Source organism: Puma concolor, chromosome E2 (assembly GCF_028749965.1).
Source record: "Puma concolor isolate L17-30 chromosome E2, mPumCon1.1.hap2, whole genome shotgun sequence".
Taxonomy (NCBI): domain Eukaryota; kingdom Metazoa; phylum Chordata; class Mammalia; order Carnivora; family Felidae; genus Puma; species Puma concolor.
Window position 1 is genome coordinate 49,040,166 of NC_141681.1, and position 15,854 is coordinate 49,056,019.

A 15,854-nucleotide genomic window follows, 5' to 3' on the forward strand; every position below is an offset into this window, starting at 1 on the left:
CCCCACCCAGTTATGTAACTGTATTCACTCCCCGCCTCCCTTCTCATCATGTCCAGGAGTGTGAACTTGAAAGAGTGATGTGCTTTTTCAAGTATGGGACGTCCCATTCTTCCGGCTCACACAAACCTGTACATGTTGGCTGAGACCAGGTGGTAGCGATTCCAAAGTCCACAAGAGTGCATGTGCCTGGTGCACACATTGGGCATATTTGCTTTGCGGCTATCGGTGAGCATGCGCATTCGCCTTGACGTGCTCGCGCTTGCGTACGTTTCCCTACGCCTGCTTGTGTCTGTGCGTGTGCTGGAAGGAGTTTATATGCAGAGTGGTGTTTGTATTCACGTGAACGTGCTGGCGTGTTTCTGTGTATGCGTCTGCATGACGTTGCGTATATGTTTTTGCCAGTGTGGGGGCTTACATGTATTTGTGTGGATTCATTTGGGAAAGGCTGTGTGCCTCTGGGTGCACGTCTCCGTGCGTGAGTCTGGGTGTGCCTGCGTTGTTTGTGCGTCTCTCGGTCCCTGTCTGTGTGGGACTTTTAGGTGCCCGGTGTCTACCTCAACCCCCGTATTCCCTCCACCCCCCCCCCACCCCCCAGTGACAGCCACTGATGAGAGTGATGATGACGACAGGAGGAGGGGAGAGGCACAGAACTGGGGAGACTCAGAGAGAGAGAGAGAGAGAGAGAGAGAGAGAGAGAGAGGGATAGAGATGGAGGCCCGGCGGGTGCAGCGTTCAGGTCCCTCCCCACCCCCACGCCTACCCCTGGCTCTCTGATTGCTCTGAGCAGTGCCTGGCACTTCTGTCCCTGCCTCTGGCTCTGCCTTTACAGTGCAGGACATTTCTCTGACCCTCTGGAACAGTCTTATGTGACTCTATCTCTTGCCACCTCTCACTATCTTGGTGTCTCTGTTTCTGCCTTTAAACTCTCAGCTCCCGTATTGCAGGGACTGGGTGCATTTTGATTGATGTCCCCTGGGCTCATGTGTGTCTCCATCATCACGCTGGGCCTCTGGGCCTCCGGCAGGCTCAGTCCAGATTTGCCCAGGATGTAAATGAATGTGGCCACATCCACCTGTCGTGCCCTGGGCCTGGCTTTCCACCTCATTCTGTCACTCTCTCCCTCGAAAGAGACCAGGGGGAGACGAGGCGACGTCTATCTTGCAATGTTGGACAAACCCTTTGCAGGCTGCAGGACCCTGGCCTCAGAGGTTGAATCATATCCTTCTGATCCAGGAGAAAAGGACGGATAGTCCCAATATCTTGAATTCACGGGTGGAGCCCTAACTTCGTTGATGTGGGAGAGGTGCCACCATGGACTTTCCTGACCCAGGACCTGGCTGTGCTGTGTATCTGGCACTGAGCCATGGCCCCATTCGAGCCCCGGGTATCGCTGAAGGAGAGCCATAAAGTGCCTTACACAGACTAACTCACTGAATCCTCACCTTTTAAGGTAGGTATGGTTGTCATCCCCACTTTATAAATGGGGAGAGTGAGGCAGAGAGAGGTGGACAGTTTTACCGAGAGACACAACGGCAGGTTAGAGCTGCATCATTCAATGTGGTAGCCACTTGCCACATGCAACTATTAAGCACTCGAAACATGGCTAGCAGAAAATGTGCAACTTAATTTTAGTTAGAGTTGTTACTCACTTCAGTGATTAGAAAACTTACAAGTACATTTGGAGCAACTTGGGTATGTGAACCTAGTTTTTCAGTTACAAATTTCATGAACTCTAAACACAGATTAAGTATTTCTGAAGAAAAGTCAAGGTCCCATCAAGGCGTTGTGTAAGTGCGAAATACACACCAGATTACAAAAAAAGATATGCTGAGAGTCAGAGGCAGGACAGGGAGAAGCCAAGAAATAGACAAGGAATATAGTGTAAGGATCGAGGCAGAGAAAGGGAAGGGACAAAAGAAACAGCAAGAGAACAGAAGAGCAAGAGAGAGACAGAGATACAGAAACATGGGGACAGAGTCTGCAGGGGGCACAAGTGGGGCTGCCAGCTGTGGAAAAGTTGGGGGTTTTGGTTGTTTGTTTAATGTTGATTTACCTATTTTGACAGAGAAAGAGCAGGCGTAGGGGAGGGGCAGAGAGAGAGAGAGAGAGAGAATCCCAAGCAGGCTCCGTGGTGACACAGTGCAGAGCCCGACATGGGGCTCAAACCCACGAACTGTGAGATCATGACCTGAGCCAAGATCAAGAGTCCAGTGCTCACCCGACTGAGCCACCCAGGCACTCCTCTCCCTCCCCCATTTTTAATCCCCTTCCCAGGCAACCACTGATCTGCTGTTTGTCTCTAGAGATTAGCTTGCACTTTGTAAATTTTCTGTTAAGTAGAATCGTATGGTATACACTTTTTTGCCTACCTTCTTTCCACTAGGTATTCATTATTTTGCAGTCTGGGTAAACTGAATAGTGGCCTCTCAAATGTGTCCTTGTCCTAATCCCCATAACCTGTGAGTGTTACCTAAAATGGTAGAAGAGATTTTGGAGATGGGATTAAATGAAGGATTGTCAAATGGGGAGATTATCCTGGACTATATAAATAGGCCAATGTTGCAATCACTTGGCCAATGATAAGGATGCTAAATACATGAAAATGTGTTCAACATCATTCATCATCAGGGAAATGCCAGTCAAAACCACAATGAGACATCACTTCACACCTGTTAGAATGGCTGTTATTAAAAAGACAAGAAACATAGGTGTTGGCGATGATGTGGAGAAAAGGGAACGTTCGTGCACTGTTGGTGGGATTGTAAGCTGGTGCAGCCACTGTGGAAAATAGTAGGTAGGTCCCTCCAAAAATTACAAATAGAAATACCCGGGCACCTGGTTGGCTCAGTGGGTTGAGCATCTAACTCTTGATTTCGGCTCAGGTCATGATCCCAGGGTTATGGGATCGAGCCCTGTGTTGGGCTCCGCTCTGGGCAAGGAGCCTGCTTGGGACTCTCTCTCTCCCTCTGCCTCTCCCCGCCCCCCCCCCCCCCGCCTCTGCCTCACATAGATAGATACATAGATACATAGGTACATAGATACATAGGTAGACAGATGATAGATAGATACATACATAGATAGATGAACCATAGGGTCCAACAATTGCAATTCTGGGCATTTATCTAAAGAAAACATTGACTGAAAAAGATATCTGCCTGGGCAAGCATGCGTGCACACACACACACACACACACACATATTGCCGATTGCAGCATCATTTACAAGAGCCAAGACATGGAAGCAATGTGTTCTGCCCTTGCAGGGTTCAGTGTGCAATAAATGTCACTCAGGTAAAGTGTTTGGTAGTGCTGTTCTCTGCTACTATATCCTTGCTGAATTTCCACCCCCTTTGTTCTATCAGTTATTAAAAGAGGGGTAATCCCATCTCTGAGTATAACTGAGATTTGCCTGTGTCCCCTTGCAGTTCTATTTGTTTTTGCTGAATGCATTTTAAAGCTCAGTTTTCAAGCGTATACACCTTTGGGACTGTCATGACTTCTTAATGAATTGATTTTTATCATAATGAAATAGCTTTCTCTATCCCTGGTAAGATTCTTTTCTCAGAAATCTGATTCTTCTGATATTAATATTAGTCCTTTTGAGATTTCTTCTGATTAGCATTGCTACGGTGCCTTCCCCCCACCCCCATCCTTCCCTTTTAATTTACTTGTGTCTTTGCATCTCAAGTATGTTTCTTGTGGGCAGCATATTGTTAAGTCTTGCTTTTGTTTCCCTCCATTCCCAGACCTTTTCATTTGGGTGTTCCAACCGTCTGCACTGAATATGATCAGAGATGTTTCTCGGTGTTCAGTCTGGTATCTGTGTGTTCTTCATTCTCTTTCTTCTTTTTCAGACTTCTTTGGGATCACATAGTTTCCATAATTCCATTTTGTCTGCTAGGTTACTTTTGTGGTTGACAGCATACATCTTGAACTTGATGTTTTTTGGGTTTGTTTTTTTGTGTGTGTGTGTGTGTGTTTTGTTTTGTTTTTTTTTTTTTTTTTAACAAATCCCCTTTAAGCTCCGTCACTGGCTTACTGGCTTCAACTGTTTGATTTATCTTTGTGGTTGCTTTAGTGTTCACAGAATACATCCTTACCTTGTCGTAGTCTCTCTTCAGGTAGTATTATGTCACGTCACATATCTCATAAGAACCTGTCCATAAAATATTCTGGAGCTCTGGGCTACTATTTTCACATGGATTATTTTTACATATGCTGTAAGCCTCACACTACATTGTAACTATCTTATTTAAACATTCAAATATCTTTTTAAAAGATTTAGATAGTTGGGGGGAAAATCTTACCTATCGCCTATTACAATTACATGTCCAGGTTCTTCATTCTTTGGTGTAGATCCCTATATTTCCATTTGATATCATTTTCCCTCTGCCTGGGGGACTCCCTTTCACATTTCTGGGGGTACAGGGCTGCTGGTGAGGAATTCCTTAACGTTGGTGTATCTGAAAACACCTGTGTCTTGTCTTTGTTTATAGAAGATTTTTAGCTGGATGTAGAATTCTAGATTTAGAGGTTTGCCATGTCGGATTTTAAGATGTGGCTCCAGTGTTTTCTTAGCTGTACTGTGTCTGATGAGAAATCTGATGCCCGCTTTATTGCTCTCTACATCATGTGTCTTTCTTCTGTGTCTGCCTTAACATTTTCTTTTTTCTTTTCTTTTCTTTTTTTTTTTTTTAAGAAGACTCTATGCCCAGCATGGAGCCTTATGCAGGGGCTTGAACTTATGACCCTGAGATCAAGGGTGAGACACTTAACTGATTGAGCCACCCAGGAGCCCCAAGATTTTCTTTTTAAGAGTAGTTCTGAGAAATTTGATTATGACATGTCTTGGGGTAGTTTTTTTTTTTCCTGTAATAAGTTTGGTGTGTGTGTGTGTGTGTGTGTGTGCGCGCGCGCGCGTGCACGCTTGAGTTTAGTTAAGATTCTTAGATCTGTGTTTTTTACATTTTTGCCAAATTTGGAACTTTTTTCGGCCATTATTTTTTCAAATTGTTTTCTATCCTCACCTCTCTCTGTGTCTCTGCCTGGCTATCAGCCCCTTTCTTTCTCTCTCCTTTAAATTTTTTTTTCATTTCTAATTTTAATTTGTTTTTAATTTACATTCAAATTAGTTAGCATATAGTGCAACAATGATTTCAAGAGCAGATTCCTTAATGCCCTTTACCCATTGCCATTTAGCCCATCCCCCCTCCCACAACCCCTCCAGGAACACTCTGTTTGTTCTCTATATTTAAGAATCTCTTATGTTTTGTCCCCCTTCCTGTTTTTATATTATTTTTGCTTCCCTTCCCTTGTGTTCATCTGTTTTGTGTCTTAAAGTCCTCATATGAGTGAAGTCATATGATATTTGTCTTTCTCTGACTGACTAATTTCACTCAGCATAATACCCTCTAGTTCCATCCACATCGTTGCAAATGGCAAGATTTCATTCTTTTTGATTGCCGAGTAATACTCCACTGTGTGTATAAATACACAACATCTTCTTTATCCATGTATCGCTATTGTCAATTGTGCCGCTATGAACATTGGGATGTATGTGCCCCTTCGAAACAGCATACCTGTATCCCTTGGATAAATACCTAGTAGTGCAATTGCTGGGTTATAGGGTAGTTCTAATTTCAATTTTTTGAGGAAGTTCCATACTGTTTTCCAGAGTGGCTACACCAGCTTGCATTCCCACCAGCAATGCAAAAGAGATCCTCTTTCTCTGCATCCTCGCCAATATCTGTTGCCTGAGTTGTTAATGTTAGCCATTCTGACAAATGTGAGCTGGTATCTCATTGTGGCTTTGATTTGTATTTCCCTGATGATGAGTGATGTTGAGCATATTTTCATGTGTCTGTTGGCCATCTGGATGTCTTCTCTGGAGAAGTGTCTATTCATGTCTTTTGCCCATTTTGAAGAAATCAAAATGGATCATTTGTTTTTGGGTGTTGAGTTTGATAAGTTCTTTATAGATTTGGATAATAACCTTTTATCTGATATGTTGTATGCAAATATCTTCTCCAATTCTGTCTGTTGCCTTTTAGTTTTGCTGATTGTTTCCTTCACTGTGCAGAAGCTTTTTATTTTGATGTGATCCCAATGGTTCATTTTTGCTTTTGTTTCTCTTGCCTCTGGAGACATGTTGAGTAACAGGTTGATGCGGCCAAGATCAAAGAGGTTTTCGCCTGCTTTCTCCTTGAGGATTTTGATGGCTTCCTGTCTTACATTTGGGTCTTTCATCCATTTGAGTTTATTTTTGTGTCTGGTGTAAGAAAGTGGTCCAGGTCCGTTCTTCTGCATGTCGCTGTCCAGTTTTCCCAGCACCATTGCTGAAGATATTGTCTTTATTTCATTGGATATTCTTTCCTGCTTTGTCAAAGATTAGTTGGCCATATGTTTGTGGATCCATTTCTGGGCTCTGTATTCTGTTCCGTTGATCTGAGTGTCTGTTTTTGTGCCATCCCTTTAATGTTTTTTTAATATTTATTTATTATTTTGAGAGAGAGAGAGTGGGGAGAGAGGCGGAGAGAGAGACACACAGAATCCGAAGCAGCCTCCAGGCTCTGAGCTGTCAGCACAGAGCCCAACATGGGGCTCAAACCCACAAACCGTGAGATCATGGCCTGAGCCAAAGTTGGACGCTTAACCGACTGAGCCATCCAGGTGCCCGTTTTCTCTTTCCTTTAAAATGGGGAACCAGCAGTTTGTTTACAAAGCTAAACAAGCCACCTGCCGCAACAAAAATCCTGATCTAGGAGGTGAGGTGGCTGAGTCACCCCACATGCATGAGGGGGAGGCAAGGTTATGCTTTATCTGAGTCTCAAAGTCAAAACTGCCAGGCCCAGCTTCTCCCCATACACCTCTAACCCAGGAGGAGGGCACTGATAATCCTGATACTGTGAAATCAGGAGTGGAACCTGTATTTTCCTGACCTTGGAGAGGTGCCACTGTGGACTTCCCTGGCCCCAGCGAAGTCCTGGTTCCCTCTGTCCTGTGTGATCTAGCACTGAGCCTGGGGCCTCATTTCAGCCCCAGGAGTCACTGATAGGGAGCCGTGAAGTGCTTTGCACAGAGTAAGGTACTTAATCCTCACCCTCGGAGGCAGGTATTGCTGTCATCCCCATAGACGGGGAGAGTGAAACCCAGAGAGCTTAAGACCTTGCCCAACCTCACATAGCAGTCTAGAAGTAGAATCTGGTGTCAAATCTGGTCTCGTTGCAGAACCTGCTATTCAACCACTTCCCTCTGCTGCCTTTCTGAGAGAGATACAGAGACACAGAGACATGGAGAGAAATAGCAGACAGTGAGAAGCAGAGAGAAAAAGAGTCAGAGAGGACAAGAGACAGAAGAGAACTGTAAATTCTGGGGAAAAGGGATTCTTTGGAAAAATTAACTAGGGAGAGATTGGATTGAAAAAGGCAAGCAGGTTCCTTTCTTGCAGAACTTCTCAGGACCTTTAGAATGCTAATTTGCACTGTTAATAACCCAGCAAGAGGGCAGGAGGGTCAATAGCAGCTCCCCAGCACATCTGAGAGTCTAGGGACTCTGAGGGAACACATTCTAGGAAGTGTTCATACGTGAAAATAAAGCACTAATTTTGAGTCAGGCAGACTCAGTCTCAAACCTCAGCCTTGTCATGTATTTATTGTGTCAGAGACACCTAGACAAGCGTCAGGTTTCTCCCTCTGGAAAGTGTGAGTACCTACCCTATGGGGTCACCGCGAGGATGGAGAAGAGACCCAATGTGCACGGCTTGGGACACACTAAGTGCTCGGTGAATGCGCAGTGGCCACAGGAGAGACCCAGAGACCCAGAGGCCAAGGCTAAAGGGAGTGGAGGATCAGACAGACCCTGAAGGAGACTCGTCATGTGACAAGATGGTAAGAGAATGAGAAACCCGCTCTCCTAAGACAACAAGACACGTGGTAAACACTCATTCATTCATTCAACAAACATTTATTGGACACCTGTGTGGAGGCACTATTCTAGGCATGGGGGAGGCAGCAATGAACAGGACAGGTAAATACATACCTGGCTCTTACAGAGCTAACATGCTAGTGGGAGGGACAGACGACAATAAGACAGGAATCAATACAGAATGATTCAGAGTGACAGGGCAATATTCAGGCATCGTGCCCTCGGTTGTCCTTCCTGGTGGTTTCCCCTCCAGCACCCGGTGTGGTCCTCAGTGGCTGCGCGTGTTGAATGGAAGGTAGCGAGACCCTCACATTGGAGAGTGGCACGTGTCACTATCAGGGCAGAAGGTACAAAGATGGAACCATGACACCTGAGGCTGTGAGGGTAAAGATGGCACAGAGGCAGGTGGAGAGATGAGGAGATGGCCAGAGAAATGCGGGAGCCCAGAGACTGAGGACAGACAGACACACAGACCTATGGAGATTGAAGCCTCACTGAGAGACAGAACAAGAAACACAGGGGTGCTGAGGGACTAGTGAGATGCAGGGGGACTTAGTGAGGGGCTGAGGGACTAATGAGGGGTAGGGGGAATTAGTGAGGAGCAGGGGGAGCTAGTGAAGGGTAGAAGGAGCTAATAAAAAGCTGAGGGACTAGTGAGGGGCAGGGAGTACTAGTGAGGGGCTGAGGGACTAATGAGGGGTAGGGGGAGCTAATGAGGGGCTGAGGGACTAGTGAGGGCTAAGGGGAGTTAGTGAGGGGCAGGGGGAGTTAGTGAGGGGCTGAGGGACTAGTGAGGGGCAGGGGGAGCTAATGAGGGGCTGAGGGACTAGTGAGGGGCAGGGGGAGCTAGTCAGGGGCTGAGGGACTGAGGGGCAGGGGGAGCTAATGAGGGGCTGAGGGACTAGTGAGGGGCTGAGGGACTAGTGAGGGGTAAGGGGAGTTAGTGAAGGGCAGGGGGAGCTAGTGAGGGGCTGAGGGACAGGTGAGGTGCAGTGGAAGCTAGTGAGGGGTAGAGGAAGCTAATAAAGGGCTGAGGGACTAGTGAGGGACAGAGGGACTAATGAGGGGCAGGGGGAGCTAATGAGGGGCTGAGGGACTAGTAAGGTGTAGGGGGAGCTAGTGAGAGATTAGTGAGGGTCAGGGGGCATGAGTGGGGAGCTGGGGCAGTGAGACTTCAGAGCCAGGCTGAGAGGCTAAGGGGGGAGCCAGTGCATCAGGGCCCAGTGGTTAACCACTGGCTGCTAGAACCAGAGGACTTGGGTTCAAATCCCAGCCCCAGCCCTTTCCATAGGACAGCTAGAGGGTTATTTAAGCTCTCTGTGCCTCTTTCCTCATCTGTAAAATGCTCTCTCCCCATCCCCAGGGATGCTGTGAGATTTCAGTCAGTTATGTGTGTAAAGCACTTAGATAGACCCTGACACATAGTATGTGCTCACTGAACATGTTTTTCTGCTAAAACCCAATTCATGAGACAAGAGGTTTGCTACAAATCCTCTTTGGACCATTTACGCATTACAGTGCACGATGATACCATGGGCCTCTTAGGATACTTTTTTTTTAAACTGCATAGAATTCAATTCATGAAATAAGCCAGACATAAAAGGGCACATATTGACTATGATTCTCTTGATATGAAATGTCCAGAGGAGGCAAATCCACAGACACAGAAAGCAGATCTGTCTTTGCCAGAGACCAGGGGAGTAAGGGGGGTGGGGGGGCAACTGCCTAAAACCACAGGGTTTTCCTTTTGGGGTGATGAAAAAGTTCAGGAACTAGCTCCAGGGGGGGATGTACAATATCATGCATGGACTTAATGCCACTGAACTATACAATTTAAAATAGTTAAAATGGTAAATTTTATGTGTATTTTACCACAACTAAAAACATTTAATTCATGGGGTACCTGCGTGGCTCAGTAGGTTAAGCATCCAACTTCGGCTCAGGTCGTGATCTCACAGCTTGGTTCATCAGTTCAAGCCTTGCGTCAGGCTCTGAACTGACAGTGCAGCACCTGCTTGGGATTCTCCCTCTCTGCCCCTCCCCTGCTTGTGCACGTGTGCTCTCTCTTTCTCTCTCAAAATAAACTTAGAAAAAATGAATTCATTAGGGTGCATGTGCCTGCCCAATGTTTATAGCAGTGCTACCAACAATAGCCAAACTATGGGAACAGCCAAAACGTCCTTCGACGTCCATGAATGGATAAGGAAGGTGTAGTGTATATACACAATGGAATACTACTCAGCAATGAAAAGAGTGAAATCTTGCCGTTTGCAACAACATGGATGGAACTAGAGCGTATTATGCTAAGTGAAATAAGGCAGAGAAAGACAGATATCATATGATTTCCCTCATGTGTGGAATTTGAGAACCACAGCAGATGAACATAGGGGAAGGGAAGGAAAAATAAGATAAAAACAGAGAGGGAGGCAAACCATAAGAGATTCTTCAATGCAGAGAACAAACTGAAGGTTTTTGGAGGGGAGGTGGGTGGAGGGATGGTTTAAATGGGTGATGGGCATTAAAGGAGGGTACTTTTCGGGATAAGCATTGGGTGTCGTACGTAAGAGATGAATCACTGGTTTCTACTCCTGAAGCCAAGACTACACTGTATGTGAACTAACTTGATTCTAAAAAAATTTAATTCGGGGCGCCTGGGTGGGTCAGTCGGTTAAGCGTCCAACCGCAGCTCAGGTCATGATCTCGTGCACCGTGAGTTCAAGCCCTGTGTCAGGCTCTGTGCTGACAGCTCAGAGCCTGGAGCCTGCTTTGGATTCTGCTGTGTCTCCCTCTCTCTCTCTCTCTCTCTCTCTCTCTGACCCTCCCCCGTTCATGCTCTGTCTCACTCTCTCTCAAAAATAAACATTAAAAGAATAAATAATAAATAAATAAATAAACATTAAAAAATTAAAAAAAAAAAAGAACTAGACCTGTAATGTGCTATGAGAATGCCTATGGTCTCCACGGGTGATAAAGGCACCATTACGGCTTAACACCATGGTCACCGTCATCTCCTTCGTAACCGAAGGAAAGGCCACCTTTCAGATAGAGGTAAGTGAAAAACTGCAATTTTATTTTCCATCCAAGTTCAAGGGCCCCCTGAATTCTAGGGGTGCCTGGACCCCAGTTCAAGAACTCTTGCTCTAGAGGCTTCAAACCTGCACCCTGGAGTCCTGTACGCCTGAATTTATTTTTTTTAATTTTTTTTAATGTTTATTTATTTTTGAGACAGAGAGAGACAGAGCGCGAGTGGGGGAGGGGCAGAGAGAGAGGGAGACACAGAATCTGACACAGGCTTCAGGCTCTGAGCTGTCAGCACAGAGCCCGACGCGGGGCTCGAACCCACAAACCATGAGATCATGACCTGAGCCGAAGTCGGATGCTTAACCGACTGAGCCACCCTGGAGTCCTGTACGCCTGAATTTAAAAGCAAGTTCTACCACGTGTAAGTCTTGGCAAGTGGCTGTCCTCCCTGATGGACCTCAGTTCCCTCATCTATAAAATGGGGAGTCGAAAATTTTTCCCAAATTGGTACAAGCATTAAACAAGAATATGGACCAAATGCACCACCGAATTAACAACAATAAACAGAGGTCTTCAGAAGTGGAAGTGAAGAGTGAGGGGCAGGAGGCAGATTTTCAGATGTACAAATTCTGGTTCCTACAGGGCAAGGGCCTAATCTGTTTGGTGTTTTCAGTGGCCAGTTCAGCGTTTGGCTCATGGACAGTGTTGGGGGGTAGGGAGGCTCGGGGAGAGGGGTCAGAGTTGAAGCTCAAGCAGTGCCTGCCAGTCTGGAGGTCAGAGAAGGCTTTCTGGAGGAGACTCCATCTAATTTGAGACCCAAGTGATAAATAGGCATGACCCAGGAGAAGTGAGAAGAATGGTGGGGAACAGTGTTCAAGGGAGAGGGAGCAACAGGTACCAAGATACTTTCTCTCCAGGGCCCCTTTCTCCCTGGATCTTCACTGACACCTTTCCCATCCACATGGGGAGCAGGGGAGCCTTGGAGTAAGATTCATTCCATTCTGGGATCTGTGGGGGCTGAGGGTCTTGGAGCATCCTTGGATGGGACTCAGGAGACCTGGGTCCCAAATCCCCCACTCTACCTTTTAGTTGCCTGCGTGACCGGGTAGTTTTCCCCACATCTCTGGATCTCGGGTTTTCCATCAGTAAAATTGATGTCCTGATAACAGAGGTTTTGGTCTAGATCTAGGACTATAAATGGGCTTCATCTCATGTGTCAACGTTCGTTTCATGAGAGTCTGAGAAAGATTCTGAGGTTTAGTGCACAAGCGTGCTGAGACGGAGGGGCGCCTGGGTGGCTCAGTTGGTTAAGGGTCCGACTTCAGCTCAGGTCACGATCTCACGGTCCGTGAGTTTGAGCCCCGCGTCGGGCTCTGGGCTGATGGCTCAGAGCCTGGAGCCTGCTTCCAATTCTGTGTCTCCCTCTCTCTGCCCCTCCCCCGTTCATGCTCTGTCTCTCTCTGTCTCAAAAATAAATAAACATTAAAAAAAAAAAAAAAAGAGTGCTGAGATTGATTGATAATGCCTGCTGTGGACAAAGACCAAGGAAGTGGAAGTGTACTAAGGAATGCCATCTGTCTGCCGTCCCTGGTCTAGATAGATGGCTTCTTTTGGCTTCTCTCTGATTCTGGCATTGTGTGGTTTTGTGTGTAGAAGCAAGGGACCCACGCACACAATTCAGCCAAAAGAATTTGTTCAGTTCTGCTCGTGACATCTTTTTTTGCCAGGATGGAGACCACCAATACCACCCTCACATATGGGCTCTTGACCTCTCTAAAGTACTCAGGCTTTCAGCCTGAAGTCAGCAGGCTGGGTGCAAGGACCTGGGACTCCCAGCACATTGCTGGGGGATGGGGAGAGTATCATTTGAGAGGATGCAGGATGACTGCTGTTAACGCGATCACAATCGTGGGCTTGAAGACTGGGATGCTGAGGGTGGAGATAGATGCCCAAGGCAATAAGCCTTCCCGTGGCCAGAACTTTTTCCCACCCTTTTCTGAATGGAGCTTATAGAGTGAGAGACTGACTGAGTCATGAGGCCAGAGAGACTACCCTGCCTGGGGGATGGGGCCTGGATGCCAGACATAGATGTTGTCCTCCACGAGCTCCTTAGGTTCCTAGACATCCTGCCTCTGGGTGTGCCCCATGCTGTCAACCAGGACACCCAGTTCTGGGGATACCACATCCTCAAGGTATAGGCTGAGTATGGGTCCTCTGAGTTCAGCTGGTGTTTCAGATCTCCTAGGTAGGGCTGCCAGACTGGGGAGTGTTGGCTCCTGGGTCCTTCCAGAGCCTGATCCCCACCTGACCTCCTTCAACCCAACCAGGGCTGAGATTGCCAGCTCCCTGATGGAGCACCAAAGTGCCACAGTTAAGATCTAGGGCTCTGAAGTCCCCTCGAATCCCTGCACCTCCAGTTCCCAGCTCTGTTACTCTGGACAAGTGACTCAACCTCTCTGAGACTTGCTCTCTTCTTCCATACAGTGGACACAATAGTACTGCCTCCATGATCCAGCGGCTTACTGCTACATAGTAAAGGCTCAACATTTTTAGGTATTTGATTATTATTACAACCAGATGTCTGTTGTCAATGCCAGTGCCAGAGTGATCTAATACAACTTGTTGGGTCACATCCCTCCTCTGCTTAAAACTCCCCCCGGCTCCCATCTCACTTTGAGTAAAAACCAAATGACCCTGCATGGCCTCCAGACCCCCCCTCTGAGTTTATCTCCTACTCTCTCTTCCTAGCTCACTCCAGAACACTCAGCCTCCTCATTATCTTTGCATATTCCAGGGCTTCTCTCACCTCAGGGCCTTTGCACTGCCTGTTCTCCTACCTAGATTGCCCTTCCCTCAGACATCCTCGCAGCTCACCCTCTCCTCTCCTTCAGAACTCGCTCAGAAATCACCTTCTCAGGGAGGGCTTCCCTGGCCCCCAAGTGAACAACTCTTTGTACACTTTATCCGGGACTGTATAATTTTTATACTCTGTCTGGTTTGGTCCAAGTGGGGCATTGTGTCTGTCAGGGGGAAGGAGTACTGGAGATGTCACCATGAAAGAGAGATGAGGCTCCTGGCCTTCAGGGAACTGCCTAGAGAGAGAAGTCCCAGGTCCATCACTACCATCAGTGAGCACAGAATGTCTTGGATCGGATCCCTAGAAACAGACTCTGAGATGGAGGTGCACATAATGACACCTGCAGGGAAGTCAGGGCCACAGGTGGTGGCGGCCTGTGACCCGGATGCGCAGAGGACCCAGTCAGTCCCATGTGGAGCTGTCCCAAACTGAAGCAAGGGGCTGGCTTCATACTCCTGCATCAACCAGTGGCGGGATGTGGCTTCCTCTGGGGGACACCACCGACTCGGTGAGGTAGCTCCCTTTGGCCAAAGGCCTTTCTTCGATTCTTATATATCAATCAGCTCTGATCCATTAGCAGTGGACACTCGCAGGGGCTAGAAGTGAGCATCTCAGTCACAAAGCAGGCCTGGGTGGCCACCTTAGATTCCCCTACACAGGGCAGGACACCAAGGAAGGTCCCGCCTTCTCTGAGTATTTGGCAACATCACATCAACCAACAACCACCCAGTAAAGCTTGCCTTCTCCTTCCCTGACAAAGAACCCTTCCCAACAACCTGGAAAGCAAGCTTTGATCTGGATGTTCTCTGGAGTTCTGGATGATCTTGAGCTCCTCAAAGGGATGTGACCGTTCAGAGAGAGTCACCCTGCCCCAGACCCACCTCTGTTTCCTTCCCACTTACAGCTCCGTCCTGTCCCCCAGCCCATATGTGCCGAGCTCTGTCCACACCCATATCCAGCCACCTCTTGACCATCCCTCAGGTCAAGGTGTGCACACACGCCAAAGACGTAGACTGCCCTTGGAGGGTGGACCTGGAGAAGAGGCATCTGAGGCCATCAGACAGGGAATTCTACAGTCCCAAAGGGAAAGTCCACAGCAGAGTCATGGGTTCCAGGAAAGCAGGAACCCTCAGCCCACAGGCTCCTCCCTCCTCCTGGGCATGGCTGGAGGAGGGTCAGAAGGTCTAGATCTATTTCTTCTTCCTCTTCTTCCTCCTCCTCCTTTCTTTACATTGTGCTAACATACAATTTACCATTTTAACCATTTTTAAGTGTACAATTAGGCGGCATTAAGTACCTTCACGTTTTGTGAAACCATCACCACCATCCATCTCCCAAACTCACCTTGCAAAACTGAAACTCTTACCCATTACGTATCACCTCCCCTTTCTCCTTCCCTCCAGCCCCTGGTAAGGACCACTCTTTCTGTCTCTGTGAATCAGCTCATGTAAGAAAAACCAAGGGCACCTGGGTGGCTCAGTCAGTCGAGCATCCGACTTCAGCTCGGGTCATGATCTCACAGTTCATGAGTTCAAACCCCATATCAGGCTTGCTAGTCTCAGCGCAGAACCTGTTGCAGATCCTCTGACCCCCTCTGTCTGCCCCTCCCCCACTTGCACTCTCTCAAAAATAAATAAAACATAAAAAATTAAAAAGAAAAAGAAAAACCATACGGTATTTGTCCTTTTGTGACTGCTATGTTTCACTTAACATAATGTTCTCAAGGTTCATCCATGTTCTAGCTCATCTCAGACTCTCTTGCTTTTTTAAGGCTGAGTAATATTCTGTTGTATGGATAGGCCATATTTTGTGTATCCATTCATCTGTTGATGGACACCTGAGTTGCTTCCACCTTTTGGCTATTGTGAATAACGCTGTTATGAACACGAACATACAACTATCTTTCCAAGTCTCTGTCTGCTTTCACATATTTTGGATATATACCCAGGCCTGGATCTGGGTTTTTTTTTTTCCTTTCCTTTTTTTAAAAAAATTTTTAACATTTATTTATTTTTCAAGAGACAGAGAGACAGAGCACAAGCAGGGGAGGGTCAG